This window comes from Asparagus officinalis, chromosome 2, assembly GCF_001876935.1.
Source record: "Asparagus officinalis chromosome 2, Aspof.V1, whole genome shotgun sequence".
Lineage (NCBI taxonomy): Eukaryota > Viridiplantae > Streptophyta > Magnoliopsida > Asparagales > Asparagaceae > Asparagus > Asparagus officinalis.
In genome coordinates, this window is record NC_033795.1 from 30,042,357 (window position 1) to 30,048,368 (window position 6,012).

The following is a 6,012-nucleotide window of genomic DNA, read 5'->3' on the forward strand; positions in this document are numbered from 1 at the left end:
GGCGTGTCCCAGTAATCGCAAAGTGCAAAAAAATCTACTCCATCCACACGCTCGTCAAGATGCTAGAATCACTCCCAATCTTCTGTTATTTGAAGAAAATCGACCCACTTAGCGACCGTAGAGGGTTTGTGTCAGAGTAGGCTAAGAAAGCTTCTATCCCATCCTTGTATCGGGTGTTTAGATGCCTTCGATCACGCGGTATGCTCATAAAAGATTTGTCCGGAACTGTCCGCATCTAGAATATAAAAATTAATGGAAGTGAGCATATCCCTACATATATCATTTTAATTTAGGGATGTAAATGTGTGTTCAGAGGACCGCATGTGTGACCGGCTGTCAGAGGAAGGCTTCTATCCCATTAGGTATGTAAACGTGACGTGTATATGTATTTACGTGTGTTCATGTGTCCTAACCCTAACCCTCGCCTAACCCTAATCCTAACCCAAACCCTCACCTAACCCTAACCTTAACCCTCACCCTCACCTTCACCCTCCCCTAACCCTAACCCTAACCTTAACCCTCAACCTCACCCTCACCCTCACCCCTCACCCTCACTTAATGTAAAACCCCATAAATTTTAAATGAGTATATTGAATTACTAGCGAGAAAATAATATTAATCACATATGTATTTATGCATACATATATAGAAGGTGTATATCAGTGTTTTGAGAACTATATTAGTGTGCATATGGGAGAGGTTTTGATTGGTGTGAGCATCAGGTTCATAATCATCTCTGTTGGCGATTTCTTGTTCTGAGCGGTCGACCGCAAGAGTCATGCTGGTCGACCGCTGATCGGTCTCGCACTCAGGAAATTTCTTTCCTGCTGTGCGGTCGACCGCACTGGGCGCGGCGGTCGACCGCCCAGCAGACAGAGAGTTTTCTGGGTTTCGGGTCTTAGCGGGTTTCGGGTCGGGTCTAGGGGTTAGTATATAATCTAATGAACCCGGGAGAGAGCTCTTTTGATCTGAAATCAGAACCCTAGCCCCCTCTCTCCCCTAAAACCCTAGTTTCTCACTCTTTGGTGATTTGGAGGAGCTTTGGAGGGTTTTTCAGCGGATTTTTGGTGGATTCAGCGAGAGGGATCATCTTCCTCCAGATCTAGGGCTTCGTTTTCGTCGTAGGCGAGTAACATCTCGCCCAACTTCATCCCTTTTCGTTTTTATGCTTAGATTTGAGTTTTCATCCGGTTTTTATTGAGCCCAAATCGTATTTTGTGTAGATAAAGTAGATCTTATGGCTTGAGGTGCAAGAATCATATTTTTCAGTAATAAAAATTTCACTAATGATGTTTAATTAATGAGATTTTGATCTGAAATGCTTTTATGAGAGTTAAACTCATTTTTATTGTTTAAGAACTTTTAAAATCATGTTGATTAAGGTTTGGGATTGTTGATAATGAGGTTTTAATCATTTAAACTTGTTGTTTATTGCCATGGTTCACTATTTAAATGTTAAAGTAGTGTGAGTATAGAAATCCCCAAATTTTTGAATGAGTTCGGTAGCTGACAGAACCCAGAACAGGGTTCTGTCCGTCCAGCGGTCGACCGCATCGGGATAGGCGGTCGACCGTCGCGAATTTTTTTAGCAGAATTGTTTCTGCCCTTTGGACGGTCGACCGGCATGACCTCTGCGGTCGACCGCCGCTCAGCTTCTGAGCCCAGTGGTTCTCGGGTCTGCGAGCGGTCGACCGGAGTGGGCTCTGCGGTCGACCGCCGCACAATATTCTGCTTTATTTGTTTCTGCTATATCGTACACTCGTTCGAGTGCTTACTTCAATCATCTGACTTTGATCTTCAGTTGTACTAAGCATCTATGCATGATAGATGACCTGAAATACATGCCTAGAATCATACGACGAGTTGAGTGTGAGTTTTGCATAAGTAAACCATACCTTGTATATCACTAATGCCTGCTCAGTTGCACAGCCCTCGTGTTGGACTATAATCCATAGAAGTCCTTGTATTGGACTATAATCCATTTCAGTCCTCGTGTTGGATAATTACCCATTTATCTCCTGAGTTGGGAAATCACTATATCTAATTCATGTATTGGACATCTTTCTTAAACCCTGCATACGACATTTCACAGGAGTTATGACATGACACTTATGAAGAATATGACACCACATATATTGAGAGTATGATATTACACTCATGTCGAATACGACATGGTATTTATGTGGGACGTTACATAATACAGTATATATATATATGTTCTGAGATGGGTTGTATTTCCTTTTTGCTTATTTCTGTACACGTATTAGACTCCGAGTTTGGTACTTAGGGATTTTCAATTTAGGATACAAGGTATGTACATGAGGGTTTCCTTGTTTGGATTATTTCGCTCGACGTACCTATGCTCGTGTTGAAACTTCATAAGTACTCAGACCCATTGTCTATTGATAGAGTAATTGTTTATATATATATTTTTTGTGATAACTGTATTTTCTTATACAACGAGCCCTCTCCATTGGGGTTGGTTTTGATGTTGCTCGCTAGCGCTTTGACGCTCGTTGTCCCTCCTCCCTTTCAGGTCACGAGCCAGGAGCCCGGAGAGTCGCAGGTTGATGGCGACACACATAAGTGTTCGATTATCTATTCTAGCTATGTTTTATTTTGGGAGCTCCACTATAGACTTTGCTTAGACAGTTGAGGACTTTATTCTAGATGTTGTATAGGCTGCGTGCCTTATTTCCTTTATTCAGACCTGTTGTATTTGAGATGTATTAAGAACTCCAGTTTGTTCATTTCAGACTTAAACTTTATATTCCTGTATGTTGGATGATGAAATACTATTTTACCTCTATCGTTTCATCAGCTATCTCTTGTAGTATCTCTTACTTGCTTTTGTACCTATACCTATTATTGATCCACTAGAGTGATAGAATTGTGATGGTGAAACATGTTATTGCACGGTGTGGTGCATGACAGGTTTGACATTCTTGGTTTCACCTCGGACTGCAGCCTTGTGTGAACCCAGGGGCGTTACAGTTGGTATCAGAGCTCTAGTTCCAGTATCCTTAGGATCATCCTTTGTCGAGTCGTGGAGCTAGGATAGAGTTTCCTAGGATTCATGTATAGAGTCCGTAAGGATTTCCTAGTATGAGTGAGGGCGATATATGCGTATACCTCAAAATTTGAGAAATTTTTTTTTATGATAACTATTTTGCAAATGTAAAGTATTTTGCGTGAATACTATGTATTGAGAAAATTGTATTGTGATACGTTATTTGGATGACAGCTATTGAGGAGTTGGTGACGACTCATATAGCACCACCGACACCGCCACCACCACCACCAGTAGCTCAGCAGCAGGGGATACCTGCCGTTCCGGTCAGAGAGAGACCCCCAGAGGCCACGCCTGCAGCTATTCCTTTAGCAGTCCCAGACAGAGCCACAGAGCAGGAGGCTTGGCTCCGTATGGTGGAGAGGTATCAGAAGATGAGGGCACCAGAGTTTCAGGGGTCACCAGACCCTCTTGCAGCCCACAAGTGGAAGGAGGATGTGGAAAATATTCTGGATATACTCAGTATGGACTCAGTTCAGAAGCAGAGATTGGCATCCTATAGCCTGAAGGGTGATGCCGGGAGGTGGTACCGACTCCAGTTCACTCCAGAGCAGAGGCTGACCCTCACGTAGGAGGACTTCATATATTTCTTTGATGGGCAGTACATTTCCTCTGCAGCACGGACAGGGAAGGAGCTCGAGTTATCCCGTTTGACTCAGGGGGACATGTCGGTGGCTGATTTTGAGAGCCGGTTCATGGAGCTGTTACATTTCACAGGCATGTTCTTAGCAGGGCTTCGCCCTAATCTCCGACGGTACCTCGTGTCGAGGAGATTTTATTCGGTGGGGGGGGTGGCGGAGCCTGCCACTTCTCAGGAGATTGAGACTTCCATGTTTCAGAAGGATAAGGAAGGGAAGGCCAAGGCAGGGCAGAGTGGAGACAAGGGCAAGAACAAGAGATCTTTTTCTGGACCTCAGCAACAGCATCAGGGTCCTTATAAAAGGGACCCCAACAGGATCAGAGGGCGCAGCAGCAGCACAGGTTCCAAGGATCTTGCTTTAACTGTCGCAAGGTCGGGCATAAGGCATTAGAGTGCCGTAGCGCACCAGCAGGAGCCCAGCAGGGCAAGGGTCCGAACCAGCAGCCGCAGCGACAGCAGGGCAGAGGGCAGGGCCAGCAGAACAGGCTTGAGGCACCGCCAGCAGCTCAGAGGACTGAGGGGCAGATTCGGGCAGTTCAGGAGATTCCTCAGGGGCAGATTATCCCATATTCTCCATCCCCATCAGCAGAGCAGTCTTCAGCCACAGGCAGAGTATATGCGGTGGTTCCCCATGATCACGGAGCCAGCGGAGCTGTAGTGGAGGGTTTCTTTCATATCGCATGCATTTATGGCTAGACTCCAGCTCGTAGCTCAGCCTCTAGACACCCCTCTATCTGTTTCCACCCCTTTAGGTGAGGTATCGCTTCTGGAGAGCGTTTGTAGGAAGTGCACCATCAGTCTAGACGAGTTGGAGTTCATAGTGGATTTGATAGTGTTGCATATGTCCGAGTTCGATGTCATCCTTGGTATGGATTGGTTGTCTTCCTACCATATTAGTATTGACTGCTTTGCGAAGACAGTCAAGTTGCGAGCGTCCGACGGGTCCGAGATGATTGTAGCCACTTCTCAGGGCAACCGATTTGCGGAGTCATTTCTGGCATACATCGAGGAGGTGATGCGACGGGATCAGGGTGTCGATTTATTGGAGACTAGAGTTGTCTCAGAGTATCAGGATGTCTTTCAGGACATACCTGGATTACCTCCTGTGAGAGAGGTTGAGTTCTGTATTGAGTTACAGCCAGGCACAGCCCCGATATCCCGCGCACCCTATCGCATGGCGCCAGCTGAGATGAGGGAGCTTCAGACCCAGTTGGATGAGTTGTTAGCTCAGGCGCTTTATCCGTCGCGAGTCATTCTCCGTGGGCGCACCGCGTCCTCTTCGTGAAGAAGAAGGACGGTAGTATGAGATTGTGCATAGATTATAGAGAGTTGAACAAGTCACTATCCGGAATAGGTACCATTACCTAGGATTGATGACTTGTTCGACCAGTTGCAGGGAGCGCAGTATTTCTCGAGATTGATCTTCGTTCGGGCTATCATCAGTTGCGGGTTCGGGAGATGGATATTCCCAAGACCGCCTTTCTTACTCGATATGGTTCTTTCGAGTTCTTGGTCATGCCATTTAGGTCGACCAATGCACCCGCGGTATTCATGGACTTGATGAACTGGGTGTTCCGTCCCTTCTTAGATCAGTTTGTGATCGTTTTCATCGATGATATTCTCATTTACTCGAGGTCGGAGGCGGATCATGAGGAGCATCTACGGATAGCATTGAGGACTCTTCAGGAGCATCAGCTGTACGCTAAGTTCAGCAAGTGTGAGTTTTGGCTTTCAGAAGTCAGATTTCTTGGCCATGTTATCAGTAGAGAGGGGATAGCAGTGGACCCGGCTAAGGTCACGGCAGTTCTTGATTGGGAGCCACCGAAGACGGTGACAGAGATTCGCAGCTTTTTGGGTTTAGCTGGATATTACAGGAAGTTCATCCAGGACTTCTCGAAAATTGCGACACCGATTACACACCTTACGAAGAAGGGTGTACAGTTCGTATGGAGCATGGAGTGCCAGAAGGCCTTTGATATTTTGAAGACTAAGTTGACTACAGCGCCGGTTTTGACTATTTTGAGCAGTGACAGGACATTTGTTGTGTATACAGATGCATCATTGGCAGGCTTAGGAGGCGTATTGATGCAGACTCAGAGGGTAGTGGCCTATATCTCACGGCAATTGAGGGTGCATGAGCAGAACTACCCCACTCATGACTTAGAGTTAGCAGCAGTGGTATTTGCACTGAAGTCATGGAGGCACTACTTGTATGGAGTGCAGTTTGAACTATTCACAGACCATCAGAGTCTGAAGTACCTCTTTTCTCAGAAGGAACTCAATCAGAGGCAGAGGAGGTGGA